This window comes from Myotis lucifugus, unplaced genomic scaffold, assembly GCF_000147115.1.
Source record: "Myotis lucifugus unplaced genomic scaffold, Myoluc2.0 scaffold_1262, whole genome shotgun sequence".
Taxonomy (NCBI): Eukaryota; Metazoa; Chordata; class Mammalia; order Chiroptera; family Vespertilionidae; genus Myotis; species Myotis lucifugus.
The window spans coordinates 4,829-22,471 of NW_005872310.1; the positions used below are offsets into that span (position 1 = coordinate 4,829).

Sequence of the window (17,643 nt, forward strand, 5' to 3'; positions counted from 1 at the left end):
TCCTTCCCTAGTCACCATTTGTTTGAACCGATATTGCTATATGAAGAAGGATGCGTAGGAATATGAGTGGTACAAATATTTCTACAGAGATCTTGTATCTTTACATTTTAAAAGCATCTGAAAGAAGCTGCTTAGGTGAAAGATCAAACCCACAATAAATTTAAAAATCCAGGAGAGTATAAGTACAAATCGTATAGGAAAGAAAGTGTGTATCTTGTTTCTCCCACATCCTCATCAGAAGACCATAGGCAGCCCTTGAGCCTCCCAAGGATCATTTTACTTGGGGGTCAGGGTGGAGCCTGGAAGTACAAAAAGGGGTGTCTCCCTCCCTCCACCCCTGTAGGGTAACAGCTGGGGCTGGGGACCCTAAAGGGGCCTGCACTGAGGGTCCAGTGCTGCATTGTCCTTGCCTGCCTGCTGCCCACCCCCCTGCCAGACCATTGGCCTGGCCACATTCCTGTGCGCTGCCTGCTGCACTGCCATGACTTAAGGCCCAGGCAACCTGGGAATGCCCGGCCTTGCCCTGGAGTCCTGCAGCTGCTGGTTTTCTGATTTAGAAACTCCTTTGCTTCCTCTGCTCCAAACAGCCCCAGCGTTGGAGGGAAAGAGGTTTAGAACAGAAACCAAGGCTTCCCACAATTGGTTCCGACAGTTTTATCTCCCTCATAAGTCAAGGCAGATAGATATTCCCCCTTTACCCAATGGTCTTGTTATAACATCTATCACAATGCATCAGGTCACCTTCTAATTCAATGCATCTCACTGCAGACTTTATCCAAGTGTCTATGCGCCTTTCATAATCTGGCTGCTGGCTTCCTCTTGTACCTGGTCTGCTCCACTCTGCACCTCACCCCATTGAACATTTCAGTTTTCCAGCCAAGAGAAGCGCCTTCGGCTCCTCTACTGCCCCAGGCACTCCCCCACCGCAGCACCTTTGCACTTGCTGGGCACTAGGCCTGTCCTGCTCTCCGTGGCTGGTGCCTCTCAGATGTCATCTTCTTGGAGACCCTTCCCTCCCACACGTCCAGTAAGCCCTCCAGTCACTCTGGTCACCACCCGCCCGCCTCAGCTCACTCTGCCTGTCATGACTTTCACCTAATTTATAACCCAGGGTTACTTTGTCGGTGTGTATCACCCGACTTCTGTATGGCTCTGCTCTGCAGCGGGGGTGGGGCTGGGGTGGGAGTAGGCGGGTGGTGGGAACGCTGAGGGGGGACCCGCGCCGGGATGACCCCGCGTGGACCAGCGCTTGACAAAGGATTACATCTTTGGTGGTCATTTCTCAGAGTCAGGAAGTGGAAACATTTCTAAAAATTCAGCATTTAGCCGAAACCGGTTTGGCTCAGTGGATAGAACGTCGGGTTGCGGACTGAAAGGTCCAGGTTCGATTCCGGTCAAGGGCATGTACCTGGGTTGCGGGCACATCCCCAGTGGGAGATGTGCAGGAGGCAGCTGATCGATGTTTCTCTCTCATCGATGTTTCTAACTCTCTATCTCTCTCCCTTCCTCTCTGTAAATAATCAATAAAATATATTTAAAAAAATTCAGCAGTTAGTGCTAACTACCTAGCACTCCATAGTCTGTTTTGGGAAGAATGAATCTGCAGGCTAAGAACCCCGGAGTGGGCGGGGCCAAGGAGAGGTCAGGTGCCGAGCTGGCCCCGCCCCTCGCACAGCCTGGCGCAGGCGCAGTGCCGCTGACGACTCCAGGGTCTGCGCGGAACCCTTAAAGGTGGAACGCGGGAGTCGGTGCCCTTTGCGAATCCGACCGACAGTAAGAAAACCATGGCGGTTTGGGAGCTGAGCCCAGGGTGGAGGGAGTATGGAGACACGGCTTCTGGGCGACGGGGCGCCCCGGAGTCCAGCCTCGGTACCTCAGCCGCCTCAGGTCCTCTGAGCGGGGCCCTTGCTCGCACGCACTGATTTTCGAGAGAGAACTCTCCACAGCAGCACCGTGGCCTCCTCGTGCTTCTCGAATGTTAGGATTTCAGACAAAACTGGTTCAGGAAAGGACCCCTCGGCAGGTGCCTTGGGGAAGAGGCGGGAAGGGGCGGTTTTGTTTTCCGGGCTGACATTTCACTTAAATGGCCCGGGACCACCCACAGCGTCCTCGGGGTGCTCCCAGCCTGGCCTTCCCGGCTGCAGGGCCGCCCGGTTCCCGTGCCATCATGGAGGCTCATGCTCTTCAGCCAGGGATGCCCACGGAGCCCAAGGCCTGAGACCAGAGCAGCTTTCCCCGAAATCTCCAGTGAAGGGGCCCAGGTGCACACTCCCAGCTCCACCGCAGGAAGCACTGAACTCAGGGTAACAGGCTGGCATTTGCAGGGCTTGCAGAACGCCTACGGATGCCTCGCTACACCCTTCCGCTGGGCCCCATTTTATTGTGATTATTCTTGTTATTAGATAAAGAAACTTAAACTCAGGAGAGTGAAAGGACTTACTTAAGGTTCATGACAATACCGGTGGAAGCTCGAGGTCAAGCCCAAATTTAATGATGTTAAAGCCCCATGTCATTTTATGCTGCCCCTTAACTTAAGAAATGTTCACAGGAAGAATCTTGCTTGCATTTACTATTATGTGGTTTTAAGATATGTGTGCTTGACAAAATTTCTCATGTGTTATAACCCAAAGGAGGCTTTATCATCACTCCCAAACTGCCTATTCAGAACTCCCTTCAGTTCCCAGAAAAAATGTTTAAAAATTCTTTATTTTTATTTTTTAAAAATATATTTTATTGATTTTTCACAGAGAGGAAGGGAGAGAGATAGAGAGTTAGAAACATGGATGAGAGAGAAACATCGATCAGCTGCCTCCTGCACATCCCCCACTGGGGATGTCCCCCCAATCCAGGCACATGCCCTTGACCGGAATCGAACCTGGGACCTTTCATTCCGCAGGCCAACACTCTATCCACTGAGCCAAACCGGTTTTGGCTGTTTAAACGTTCTTTAATGCATTGTAGAAACATTATTCCATTTAAGTGCTGTCCAATTTTACTTTCACAGAGCCCCAGAAGTATAGTGAATTACCAGGTATGTGCCTCAATTCAACCATCATTCTTTTTTCATGGACCATTTTATTATTATTATTAGCCATGACTTTTTAAAAAAATCTTTATTGTTAAAAGTACATCCTCCTTTCCCCCCCATTGACCCCTTTCAGTCCTCCCCCGCCCCCCACCCCAGTCCTTTACCACACTATTGTCTCTGTCCATGGGTTATGCATATATACATGCAAGTTCTTTGGTTGATGTCTTCCCACCTACCCAACCTCTCATGGACCATTTTAATTCCTCTGAATGAATGAGTGAGGCTTAGATTTCCCAAACCTTTCATGTTATAATTATGTCTTCATAAGCCTCTCTGATTGACTTCATAATCTGGCTTTTTACTGACCTTGCTGCCTATTCTTACCCATGTTCCTTTCCTCATTGACTTCACCTCTACTGAATCTGAGAACTCTCCTCAGATGTGACTCAGGTAGACCACCTTCACTTGTGTACCCTGCTCACCACCTTCTTCAATCCTGTCGCTGAAAAGATGATCAGCAGACATTAATTTGCAGACTCTGATCTACCTCGTTCAAGCCTGTAGCCATTTCACACAGCCACTCAGATGTTACAGGTACCCGAAAGATCAGGAAACAGTTACTTGGTATCCGTTGTAATACATTTCTTCCCCTCTCAATTGGACATTAAGACCTATTCATTGCATAAGCTTTAGGTTTTGAGATTTTCACAGCATAAAGCCCATCACTGACAAAGTAACGAAGGAAATGTTCCACATGTTAATATATAGTTGAGAAAAGAGGGCATTGTAGATTTCTTTTTTTTAATTCAGGGCCTTAATTATTCGTGATTATTTGTACCTTTATATTTTTGGCAAGTACACATGATTAAACTCTTTATAAATTCAGAAAATGAATAATGTCTTAAAATCAAGGACAGCCCTAAGGCATCAGAGAGATTGTTTTTTTTTTCAGTATCATGAAGGAAAATGGTTGCCAGCAAGCAGTGTGGCCAGGTTATCCAAGGAGACAACTGTCTCTGCTGCCCAGGGACCAGCTTTGGAAGCTTCCTTGTTGTCCAGAGCTGCTTCACTGATTCACTGTACAGGCTGGCCTTCCCTGCAGCAGTCAGCATTTAAAAATTTGTCTTCAGCCCTGCTTGTCAGCAGTCAGCTTCAGTTGGAAAAAGTAATTTCATTTTCATATTTGCTCATTTCATTCATTCACTCAATCAACAGACCATCAATCTCCTATCATATGCCAAGAACTGTGTTTGGTTCTGGAGATGAAAAAATAAGATAATGGTTCCTTCTAGCACTTGAAGAGCTTACAAACTAGTGATAGAGGAAGATGTACCAATAACTCAATAAAAATAATGCTTTGACTTTATTTGTATTATTGGAATTTTATAATTCCATTCATATACACGAAGTGCTCACATAACCATGCTGGTATGTTCTGCAACTTTTAAGTGAAATGATGTAAAACAAAAACAATTTTACCATATAGATTAATTAATAAAATAAGAGTTAAGTTCCTGTGGACATTATAACGCAACAAAATGATGTTGAATTTGAGGACCTGCGGTACATTAAAAATTGAAATACACCTTTAAGGAAGGTCTAGGGATATGAGAAATCCACATGAATGTGTAAGTTATTTAGAGAGTTAACACTGAAGATTTGCATTCTGAAAACAGCTTTGAACCTTAGATGCAGATGAACTTTGCTTTAGTTGCTTATAAAATTTATGCAGAGGTATCTTCTAACAGGGGTCAGTAACTTGGCGAGGGGAGTACTGCAAATTAAGATCCTACCTTGGTGGCAGGTCAATTTTTTCTGTTCTTCAGGTTATAGTCTGAAATAGGAGCTACAGGATGGGATGACTAAAACAATTTACTGCCTTTGGGTACCCATAACCCTATATTGGCATATGCATGGCTTTCTAAGTTGTTCCATCATCATTTTCACCACCAGAGTTCAGTGCAACTTTTCAGTTAGCCAGGGCCTGTAGGAATGGTGCTGAAAAGTACTGTGGCTTAAAAAATAATACTTATAGTTTACTATGAACTTATTGCTTAAAATGTATCCTATTTAATATTCACAATCACTATGAAATTCATAAGTTTCAGGTGTATTTAAAATAAGTCTCTGTGTCAGATTTGCGATATTCTTTTTTTTTCCAGATGAAATCTTTATTGTTCAGATTATTACAGTTGTTCCTCTTTTTTCCCCCCATAGCTCTCCTCCACCCAGTTCCCACCCCACCCTCCGCCCCTTCCTGTACCCCCACACCCCTTTCCCCCCAAGAATTGTTAGTCCACTCCCTTTCTATGCCCCTGGTTCTATTATATTCACCAGTTTACTCTGCTCATCAGATTTTTTATTCACTTGATTTTTAGATCCACTTATTGATAGATATGTATTTGCTGTTCATAATTTTTATCTTTACCTTTTTCTTCTTCCTCTTCTTAAAGAATACCTGTCAGCATTTCATATAATACTGGTTTGGTGGTGATGAACTCCTTTAGCTTTTTCTATCTATGAAGCTCTTTATCTGACCTTCAATTCTGAATGATAACTTTGCTGGATAAAGTAATCTTGATTGTAGGTTCTTGGCATTCATCACTTTGAATATTTCTTGCCACTCCCTTCTGGCCTGCATAGTTTCTGTTGAGAAATCACTGACAATCGTATGGGTATTCCCTTGTAGGTGACTGACTGTTTTTCTCTTGCTGCTTTTAAGATTCCCTCTTTGTCTTTTGCCCTTGGCATTTTAATTATGATGTATCTTGGTGGGTCCTTGTTGGATTCCTTTTGTTTGGGGTTCTCTGTGCATCTTGGACTTGTTAATCTATTTCTTTCACCAGGAAGGGAAATTTTCTGTCATTATTTCTTCAAATAGGTTTTCAATATCTTGCCCTCTCTCTTCTTCTGGCACTTCTATAATTCGGATGTTGGTACGCTTGAAGCTGTCCCAGAGGCTCCTTACACTATCTTCGTATTTTTGGATTCTTTTTGCTTTTCTGGTTGGGTGTGTTTGCTTCTTCGTATTTCAAATCTTTGACTTGATTCTGGGGATCTTCTTGTCTGTTGTTGGATCCCTGTATATTATTCTTTATTTCAGTCAGTGTATGCTTAATTTCTAGTTGGTCTTTTTTCATATCCTCTTACTAAATTTATAGGCGGTTTCTAGAAAATTCTTGAAAAACCTTATAACCGTGGTTTTGAACTCTATATCCAGTCGTTGGCTTTCCTTCATTTCTGTCATTTGTGACCTGTTTCTTTGTCTCCGCATTTTTTATGCTTCCCTGTGTTGGTAGAGTGGCTTTGTGTGCTAGGTGTCCTATAGGGCCCAGTGGCTCAGCCTCCCCAATTACCTGAGGTGGACACTCTTGGTGCACCCCCTTGTGGGCTTTGTGCACAGTCTTGTTGTAGTTAAGCCTTGATTGTTGTAGGTATCACTGGGAGGAACTGACCTCCAGACCAATTAGCTGTGAGAATCAGCTGTGTCTACGGTGGGAGAACTTCTGTGCTGAAGACACCCTTCTGGGGCAAGACTTGCTTCAGTGGGGCTTTGGTGCTCACTGAGTCTGCCCCCTGAGTGTGTTCCTTATGGATCTGAGGAGTTGTAATCTGGATGGTCCCACTCTGACCACTGGGTACACTGGCTCTTGGATCTAAGGAGGTGCTAATTTAGCCTCTGCCTGAGGCTACCCAGCAGGAGCTATGAAGAGATCTGCAGATTCCCCTTTCTGGATTGGAGTTTGGAGGTGCCCAGATGAGTCCCAGATGTGAAGCAATGCAAGCTGCTGTGGGGCCTTGGGCTTTCTCTTGGAAGTTCTGGGTCTGTCTCGCCCAACTGCAGTTTATTGGGTACTTTTCAGATTGCAAAGGGCCGGGCATTCATATGCAAAAGCCTCTGCAGCAGCTTGGGTGCAGCAGGGTCTCAGGGAATCAACAGGGTGGAGCAAGCAGCTATGGCTGATCCTCAGCCCTGCCCTAAGGGCCCCCCCAGCACTGAGTCTCAGTGTCCTGGTAATTGCTGCAGACACCCCTGAGAGAAAGCCGCCCTCGAGTTCTGAGTTCTGCCTGCTGCCAGACAGTCCAGGTTCTCCCTGTATGAGTCTAGGTCCCCAGAGACTCACCTGGAACTGGAGTTCAAAGCAGTCGGGGGCTTGTGACTCCCTCCCGCCAGCCCTTGCCTGTGTGCCTCTGTACCTCTGCACTTTACCTCCCTACCTCCTCTGAGTCTCAGGGTGCTTTTCTCTTTTTTTCAAGTTGTAGTATTTCCACTCAGCCAGCCTTCCTGTGGTTCTGGATGATGTCCTTTTTGTCTTTTAGTTGTTTTTTGAATTTGTTGTGGGAGGCAGCAATTTCCAGTGTTTATGCCGGCATCTTGGTTTCTCCAGATTTGTGATATTCTTATGTCTATGTCTTTTGTCCTATGGTTCATCTTGGCATCAGACATAGGGCAGTTCAACATGAGGCCCTTGCCCTAAACAGCTCCCAGTGCTAACTAAGAACTGGCAATTTACTACATTGTTTTCAGTGATTGTTCAAAAGGAATCATCAAGGTAAACTTTGTGGATTTTCTTTGGCTCACTCCGTGGTTGGCAAACTGCAGCTCACGAGCCACATGCGGCTCTTTGGCCCCTTGAGTGTGGCTCTTCCACAAAATACCACGTGTGGGTGTGCATTTACAGTGCGATTGAAACTTTGTGGCCCATGCGCAAAAGTCGGTTTTGGGCCTGGGCGAGTCTATTTTGAAGAAGTACTGTTGATATTTGGTTCTGTTGACTAATTAGTTTGCCGACCACTGAACTAACTAGACTCCTTTCAACATTGAAATTCTAGACTTTAGAGACAAGAATAGACCTGGGATGTGGGGAGGAGATGTGAGAGGCCTGTAAGTGGAAGTATCTGAGTATTGGACTGCCAGCTAGAATTAATAATAATTTCATAGACTTGGGTGATGGTGTCCATAATTTTCTCCAGTATTTGTATGGTACTTATAAAAACAATTGTTTATATCTAGTAATTCATCTGCAAGTCTTACTTGATTTTGAAGCTGCAGAACACCTCAACTGATAGCTGGGATTGTTGGAATTTAGTTTTTATTTCTAATAACAAAACATTTTGAAGTCTACATTGAGACTCTGGGAAGGACCTTTACTTCAAAATCCTTACCGCTTCAGGATCTTTCTGACCTTGAAGAAAGGGAAAATGAAGGTATTGTGGTTGCATCACTTCAGAAGCAAAGCTGAAGTTCTGTGCTTTACAGGTGGTGTCATCCTGAGTGCAGGAATCTCGGAGTTGGCATGGCCGAGGAGCCTTTGGGTAAGCTGGAGGAGGGTCTGTTTCTGGAATGTGTTGGAGTAGTGGGGACCTCTCCTTTTTTCTTTCATTTAAAACTCATCTTTTCGGATACATCATCAAGCTCTCCCCTTGTTAAACCACTAAGTCTGAGCAGAATTTTTCTGCCTTTCAACACCGGTTTTTTGCTTGTTTGTTTTTGTTTTTTAATTTTAGGCAATACCTGAAAGAACCTTTAACTTTAAAATTTTAGAGATGACTTCCTGCTAGGATGCTTAGGAGGAGGGAAATTTTGGTTAAGATTTTGCTTCAAATACTGATCTCGTGTAGCCTTCCATTAAAATTATCTTCCAAAGATTTAAATAAACTCTCATGAAAATATTCAATCCTTTGCCTCTTATAGAGGGGCTTGAGGAGAAAGAGTCAAATGTAAATAGGATATTCTGATCAGTTCTGAGTTTTTTCCTAAAATCTATAGCACTTTGGCTTAGGGTTTTAAGTCAGAGGCAGGGCTGTTTGTGGATGGAGTGGATTAACTGCTGCCCTGGCCTGCTTGGGTTGCATAAGTTCCTCCCTCCGCCACCCCACGCACCCCCACCCCCGGCAATACCCTCGGGATCTCTTGGCATCAAAGGGTCAGGAGGGGGACACCTTTGGGTGCTCCCCTGCCTTCCTCTCCAAGCTGGAAAGGGAGACAAGGAGGGAGGCCCTGATGAGATATATGCCACAGTACAGATCCGCCTGGGCTACCTATAGTACCCCCCACACCCCCATCCTATCCCAACCTCACTGCATGCCCTATAGTGGTCCCTTCATGGGCTCAGTCTCTTCTAGGCTCCTTGGAGACATAGCTCCCTTGACTGACCATGCTCCACCCATTGTTAGTTCTGGTCAAATAGCCAGAGGGAAGAAAAGTCTGAAGATGATCCAGAGGGACCTCAGCAATTCCGATGGGCCTTCTCCCTGCACCCATTTCTGCAGGCCTACACCTCCTGCCTGGCCCCAGCACCTCCCCACTCAGCTATCCCTTTTTCCTTGCCTGCACTCCCATTGGAGGGGCCAGCAGGGGCAGACTACTCAAGCAGCCCCAGCTCCAGCTCTGTGCCCCACATGGTAGATGCCCATGTGCTGGACCCACGGGGAGAGGTGCTCTGCTCCAGGCACCTAGGCAACAGCCCGGGCAAGTGGGCTGTTGCCCAGGCTGAGGTGGTGCCCAAGATGGGGCTAAGCTTGCCCAAGGGTAGTAGCCAGAGGAAGCCCCCCACCCTCACCCCCATCCCCAGCCCCCATCAGCTAAATGTGTATATGTGGATATGCTTTGGAAGTAAAAACTTTCTAGAGGTGGTTTAATATATTCCAAAAGCACATAAGGAAATGTGATAGGTGGATTTGTCCTGATGTACTGTCAGGGGAAGTTATTCTGATACTAGTAGCCCATCCTGCGATATCATGTGCAGTAGTCCACCTGCTGCTTCTGCGGGCGCCAGGGGGAACCGAGGTGCACCACCGGGAGCTGCGAAGCTTCCACAGGAGGCTGAATCGAGCCACCAGCGCTCACAGGAGCCGGGAGGGACCCGCACCAATTCTGCGGGAGGCCAGAGGGAGCCGTGCTGCTTCCACGGGATGCGGGCCCACTGTCTCCTCTTCAGGCTTGTGCTCCATTGCGGAGGCTGCCAGCCAGCTCCCCCAACCTCCCGTCCTTGTCTGTGTCCACTCTGGCTCCAGGGGGCCGGCCCAAGTCCAGCACGACGGCTTGCCAGCCCTCCTGTCTCTGTCTCCATATTAGCTCAGGCCTCACCTGTGCGCACAACCTCCTGGTGTATGGTCATGACCTGTTATGGTGTCCTGGCCTAATTTGCATATTCTCTCTCTCTCTCTCTCTCTCTCTCTCTCTCTCTCTCTCTATATATATATATATATATATGTCCTATATAATAAAAATCTAATATGCAAATTGTCTCCTTGACCAGAAGTTCAACCAGGGGGTGGGGCCAGCTGGTTACCTACCATAACCTACTTTTAGTTAAAAAGTTTTAATTTCAAACCATTCTTTGTGGTTACTTCAAGTCAGCGTGGCTTAGTTTGTTGAACTTTGTCCCATGCATCAGGAGGTGAGGGCAAATGCCCAGTTTCAAATTCAATTCTAGTAGGAGGGCAGGCGGTAGGCAGCTAGTATCTCTCTCTCTCTCTCTCTCTCTCTCTCTCTCTCTCTCTCTTTCTCTCTCTCTCCCTTTTCCTTCCTCTCTCTGAAATCCAGAACTAACTAAAATAAATAATCAAGCATTTTTATTAAAAACACAACAAAAACCCCTTCCTAACTGTTGGGGAGCTATCAAGGAGTTGCTGGAGATAAAGAAGAGTGTGTGAGCAGTAACTGCCTACGACTTCCCTCCTCAGGAATTTATTTCAGGAAACGTACTGGTGGGGTCACTGCTCCATTCACTTGTCCTGCCTCAGCCTCTGTGGACCCCACTGTGGGTCATGTGTGTGCTCCTCGCATCCCTGCAGCTCAGCCCAGCACCAAACCTACCTACTTACTTCTGTGTCCAACACTGATCCTTCGACGCATGATTCCAAGTGAATGTACTGGTTCCTCTACTCCTGCAAAGAGAGGAGAGTGATTACTACATCACATTAAGTCAGTGAGCGTTAAATGCCTGAGTGAGTGAAAGAAATTCTGAGTGAATAAGACTTAATGATAGACCTAAATGACCACAGATAACTGCTGGTGGCTTAGCAATATGAGATGCAGAATGGTGCCAACCACACACAGGACAATAGCACAGCATCCCTAGTGGAGCAGTGGGACTGGGAAACAGGACAGCATGTTTTGTGGCAGGAGAAACAAGGGAAACGCAGAATTCATATTTATCTGTTTTCTAGGAGGGCTTTTTCTGGAGAAAGCAGCCGCCTTGGCTAAGGGATACATTTAGACCTCTCAATGCCACATACAAGCAAAACATGGCACAGACGCTACATGACAAGGATTGTCTAATGAGGATGAGATTTTCTATAAGAATAAAGGCTAAATGGGGACAATTTGGAATTATTTTCTGAAATGGTTAGGTGGGGTTCTAGGCAGAGTGTAAGGGCCTCCAGTTCCTATGTGGTTAATTAGTTTGCGGATGCTGTTCTCTTGGTGCCTGCCCAAGTGACCTCCCAAAGTTCCTTACTGAGAATGAAAGCAAGTGTTTTTCTCTGTGTTGACCAGTGAGCCAGCAAATACATAGTGTGCTTAAGGCACAGCCTGGGAGTGGGGATCAGTGAGTGTGGGGAATCCAGGAGGTGAGGAGAAACAAATGGGACCGTCCTGGAGACTCATTTCCTGTCCCCTTTCAGTAGCTCACCAGATCGCTAGCTCAGCAGGTACCAGCAAGTAATGGAAAAATAGTCCCCTTTTCCAATGAGATAATTTCTTTCATCCAACAGCTTTCATGGTGGTGGTATAGATGTCCCTGCCTCACCTTCCCTATAAGCGTGATGCATTCCATGCAGGCTCCCTCTCCACAGGACCTGTAGCCATGGGACACATGGTCCAACTAAGTCTGGCCTAATCCTCTTCTATGGAAGCACCGGGAGGTGGCTGAGGTGGGGACCTAGATGGTGCAGGGCGGAAGGGACAGCAGTCATAGGAGGTAGCTGCTGCCAGCTCCTCCCCTACATCCCCCCACCCCCACCAGACCCTGAGCTCCTGGGGCCATTAGGCAGTGATGGCGAACCTTTTGAGCTCTGTGTGTCAGCATTTTGAAAAACCCTAAATAACTCTGGTGCCATGTCACATATAGAAATTTTTTGATATTTGCAACCATAGTAAAACAAAGATTTATATTTTTGATATTTGTTTGATATGTTTAAATGCCATTTAACAAAGAAAAATCAACCAAAAAAATGAGTTCTTGTGTCATAGGTGCGCCTCACTGCCATAAGGGGCTCCATGGCACAGATCCAAATAGTGTGTGGTGTACTTTGACCACAGAAGGAGAAGAGGGGAAGATGGTGAGGAAGAGGAGGGGAGGACGAGGAAGAGGCTGACTCAGCCAGTGACTACAGGGAAAGCAGCTTCAGGAGGCACAGCGCCTACAGGTACCCACCCAGCCCATGGCTGCGGGCTCCTGCCCACCTCCTCTGCCCTCACCCGAGCTCTCCCAAACCCGAACCCCAACCTCTACTCCCCCGACTGAGAGGAAATGCCAGGGCACATCTAGTGACACTCACACACAACAGAAACAAACACAGCACAACAGAACAGCACACCTACATCTACCAGAGGACAGAGGCGCATTGTTCATGGGGGTTGCATTGTTGTAGTTTGCAGGCCATATACTGGCTCGCTCTTTCTCTGCTTTCCTCTTTAATGCTGTTCTCTTGGTGCCTGCCCAAGTTACCTCCCAAAGTTCCTTACTGAGAATGAAAACAAGTGTTTTTCTCTGTGTTGACCAGTGAGCCGGCAAATACATAGTGTGTTTAAGGCACAGCCTGGGAATGAATCAGGTGAATTATCACATTTGTTTTGGCTTTGCTTGCAGTGTCTCCATGAGGCAGGACCAAAACTTTGGCACATGGATCCACTGCATTCATTTTTTCTCCCCTTGTGTTGGTTTCGTATTTTTGGGATGAAAGAAGCCTCTTGTTTTGCAAACCTCTCTGTTTCTAATGTGGTTTCCTGTAGGTTTTTATTATGTATCTGTTCTTTAAAAGGGACTTAAGGATTTAGAGAGGTTGTCTCCCTCCCTGTTCCCTCTTTTTCTCTCTCCCTCTCCCTCACTCTCTCCCTCTCCCTCTCTCCTCTTTCTTACACACACACACACACACACACACACACACACACACTCCCCTTTGCACGCCTAGCTGTGTGGTTTTAAAATTATGTTGAGGAAATGGATCAGTTTGGGTTATGTCAAACCTGTAAGAATTTTTGTGAGTTTATTTGAGCCAAACTGACAATTGCTGGGAAGCAAAATTTCAAAGGATTGAGAAAATGCTCCAGAGAATGGCAGTTTCGCACCTTATTTGATACATTACAATCCAAATAAGACTTACATGGGTTAAATCCATTGGTGATAGAATAAAAAGTAAAATGATAGACACATACTTCTTTTTTAAAAATATATTTTATTAATTTTTTAAATATATATTTTTTATTGATTTTTTACAGAGAGGAAGGGAGAGAGATAGAGAGTCAGAAACATCGATGAGAGAGAAACATCGATCAACTGCCTCCTGCACATCTCCCACTGGGGATGTGCCCGCAACCCAGGTACAGGCCCTTGACCAGAATCAAACCTGGGACCTTTCAGTCCGCAGGCCGACGCTCCATTCACTGAGCCAAACCTGTTAGAGCGGCACATATTTCTTTTACATAGGTGGGTACAATATAGGATATAGTCAGCAACTAATTCAATAACAGTGAGGGCATTTGTGGTCTCCCTTCTAATGTGGTACCTGTGCTTTGAGGGGTCTAGAAAAAGGAAATTATTTTGAGATTCCAAAGGAACCTTTCAGTCCGCAGGCCGACACTCCATTCACTGAGCCAAACCTGTTAGAGCGGCACATATTTCTTTTACATAGGTGGGTACAAGATAGTTAATAGTCAGCAACTAATTCAATAACAGTGAGGGCATTTGTGGTCTCCCTTCTAATGTGGTACCTGTGCTTTGAGGGGTCTAGAAAAAGGAAATTATTTTGAGATTCCAAAGGAATGTTATGGTAGATGCAAAAAGACAACATACAGGCTTAGTAAGGTGAAAATTGAACTTAGTCAGGTAAGATTCTAGCCTAGAACATGACTACTGCTTTTAGTTTTAAATTCAGCCCTAGCCAGTTTGGCTCTGGGATAGAGCGCTGACTTGTGGACTGAAGGGTCCGGGTTTCATTCCCGGTCAGGGCACCTGTCCATATTGTAGGCAACTAATCGATGGTTCTCTCTCATCCTTGATGTTCCTCTCTCCCCTCCTCCTTCTCTGTCTGAAATCAATAAAAATATATATTTTTTAAACAGTTTTAATTTCAGATCATCCTTTGTGGTTATTTTAAGTCTCTGAGTTAGTAAGGCTGCCACACAGGCACGGGAAGAAGACCACGGCCCCAGCACCGCTCGGTAGACAATGTTTCATTTTAGCTCGCCATTGTACACTCAGTCTTTAACTTAAAGATCAATATAAGTCTTTGTAAATTTAGTTGGCATTACTAAATTATTTTCTTAATGAATTTTATCCAATTAGAGTCTTAATCGGAAATAACTTTGTTCCCTCAACACCAGGCAAGTCCTTGCTGGCTTTATGCTTAAAATTCCAAAAAATATAGGAGAGGTCAGAGAGTTGTTGGCTGGCTTACCAGAACTCATTGGAAAATGAAACCAGACTTTGTCAAAAATAAAATAAGGTGGCAGAGAACCATGCACTCTTTGAATGGACTGGAATTACAGCAAATTTCAAGAGCTTGCTTTCAATGGCATTTGTGGCTATGAGTTGGTTTATTACTTTAACATCAGTGGTTCTTTAATAAATAGTATAAGAGTAAACAAATAACAAAAATTATGTTTTCTTATTCATTTATTTCCCAGAAAAACAAGCCACTTGATCTTTGAATTTGTTAGCTGTTTTCAGTTGATTTTTTTAAGTCTCTGCCTTAAATGGTTTTGTTAGTGCAAGCATGTCAAACTTGCAGCCGGCAGGCCGCACATGCCTCATTCCCGCCAGCCACGAGTTTGACATGCTTGCTCTAGGGGAGTGTTCTTTCTTGCTGTTTTATGGCTAGCCAGCATTCCCATGGGCATAGACAGCATTAATTAGTCAGAACAATAATACTTATACTATGATGTAGATTTTGCCAGCCAACAAGAAAGGATTTTGGAATTTTCAGTTATCTGGAGCTTGATTTGAGTTTCTGATTTTTCTTTCATCATTTTTTCCTTGTAGATAGAGTCCTAGAACATAATTTCATTTTTTAATTAACTGATCTTATCTGGGGCTCTTCAAGTTCTTCGTCTCTGGTGGATTATGGATCAACTCCCTGGGGTGGTTGGAAATACACAGATTTTATCCTGACAGCCCCAAGCTGTGAATTAATTGTGGGGTCTGGCTGAGAAATGTTCCTTTATAAAGGTATTAAATAGCCTGGCTGCATCAACCTATGAACGATCAGATCATGGTTTGATTTCCCGTCAGGGCAGATGCCCAGGTTGCAGGCTCAAACCCAAGTGTGGGGTGTGCAGGAGGCACCCAGTCAATGATTATCTCTCATCATTGATGTGTCTATCTCTCTCTCCCTCTCCCTACTTTTTGAAATCAACAAAAAATATATTTTTAAAAGGTGATAATTCTTTTATTCTCTAAAGATTAAGGAAAGTTATTTATGTATATGCTATTTTCAGTTAGCTTTATATTAATCAAGAGACCTGAGAAGATTTCTCAACCCACTAATCACTGAAGTTCAAAACCATTCCTGAAGGGTAGTTGGAGTCTGTATTAGTTTGATAGGTCTAGCGTAACCAAGAACCACAAACTTAGCTTAAGTCCAAAATTGAAATGTTACGGTTCAATATTTATGTCACCCCAACCCAAATTCATATGTTGAAACCCAATGACCAATGCAAGAGTATTATTTCATTTGGCAAGTAATTAGGGTTAGATGAGATCATAACGGTGAAGCCCTCATGAATGGGAACAGTGTCCTTGTAAGGGTCATGAAGAGCTTGCTTCCTCTCTGTCTACTCTCCATGTGAGGATGCCATGTGATATCAGTTGTGTACTGTAGGCAACCGATATATTTCTCTCTCATATTGATGTTTCTCTCTTTCTCCCCCTCTCCCTACCCCCTTGTCTCTCTTTAAAATCAATAAACATATCTTTGGGTGCGAATTTAAAGAAAAAATCAAACATGGGTATTGAGAATTTCAAGAAAATGGCAACATTTTTGAACTGTAAAGTGTGTCCCACTCCACACCACTCTAACTGGTGTATTTTGTAGGTCAGCTATTTTTCCAGGAAGCAGTATGGCCATGGGAGGAAGACTCTCAGATTTCAGCTTTGAAGAGGAGCTCAGATTGCCAGACTGGACTCGCTCTTCTGAATTTCCTGAGAATAAAGTATGGTAGCAACCATCTCAGGTAGAAACTGTAGTTTAACTCTAACCCTGCTGTTTGGCTTAACAATAGAAAAGTTATTTTGATTTTCTGAATTATAGAAATCATCCCATTCGATTGAATGCCTTTTGATTGTAATGTGAATATCCCATTGATTGTGATCTTACTGGTTTTAGGAAGCACATTCTTCTAGTCCCCAAAACCAGGACAGCACATTTACTCTAAATTGCCTCGATGGCTCTAGATAATGTGTTCCTGGTGACTCAGTGGTCCCAAGAGCTGAGGGCTCTAGATAATGTGTTTCTGTCAAGGCAGTGATCCTGAGACCCAAAACTATAATTAACATGCTTAATTCTGCTTCTGCAAACTGCTTTTTTGCCAACCAGGTTCCTCATCCCAAACCCTGGGATGTACTCAATACCTTTGTGATTTTTGCCTCTATAAATCTGGTATTGCGGCCATCTTATCAATTCGAGATTTGGGAGAGCGAAATGCCCCCTCAGAGCCCCGGATTGCAATAAATGTGACTCTTTAATTCGACTTCTTGAGGCGTCCTTCTGTGATTCACGGGGTACATTATAACAAGATGCCAGGCCCTGTGGCTTTCTTGGAAAGCTCTTCAATACTCCCCTCCTCCCACCTTCTTTTATACCCCCTCCCCACATCCCACCATGCCTGGGATCTGGGGCCAACCAAGTGTGCAGTCCAAATCCTGCCTCACTGTGAGTGGGGAGGGGAGACCCAGAGGGAGATAGTTATCTTTTCTGCAGGTAAAAGTAACCACTTGGTCACTGGTGATTTTGGGGAAAAGGCTCCCTCTTCTGTAGGCACTTCAGCCCAAGAATAATAAAGGCTGCCTAAATAAAGGTTAGAACTTGAGGTGGGGGAGGGGTGCTTGGTTGCTAAGGGGCACATGCAGGACAGGCTGCCAATTGTGACAGGGCTGTCAATTGTGACATGGCTGCAAATTATTGGGCTCCTGCTCAGTTCAGGGACTTGGTCCCACTTCTCTGGGTTGCGTGTACGTGCCCCAGTATTTTGGATCGCTCCTTGTGCTCCAGTCTCCTGGATCGCTAATTGTGCTCCATTATTTCGGATTACCTATTGTGCCCCAGTCTTCTGGGTCACCCTCCTTGCCCCATTCGCCTTGGTGGCTCACTGTGCCCCGGACCTCTGCCTGTCATGTCCGGGCTGCACATGTGCGCCCCACGGTTCCTGTTCCTATGGCAGCTGTTGTGGC

General features: G+C 45.1%; 1 protein-coding gene and 1 long non-coding RNA gene across 2 annotated transcripts in view; both read left to right on the forward strand.

Moving 5' to 3' along the window:
• Positions 1-17,643, forward strand: part of LOC102422070 (leucine-rich repeat-containing protein 37B-like) — a 44,121-nt gene that overhangs the window by 568 nt on the left and 25,910 nt on the right. The window contains exons 2-3 of the mRNA XM_023748311.1: positions 3,005-3,031; positions 16,289-16,427. The gene's annotated coding sequence lies outside the window, so the exon portion shown is untranslated. The remainder of the gene's footprint in view (positions 1-3,004; positions 3,032-16,288; positions 16,428-17,643) is intronic.
• LOC111824365 lies at positions 3,577-4,389 on the forward strand. The gene is made up of 2 exons (XR_002827453.1): positions 3,577-3,622; positions 3,981-4,389. It is a non-coding gene; the product is annotated as an uncharacterized LOC111824365 (long non-coding RNA).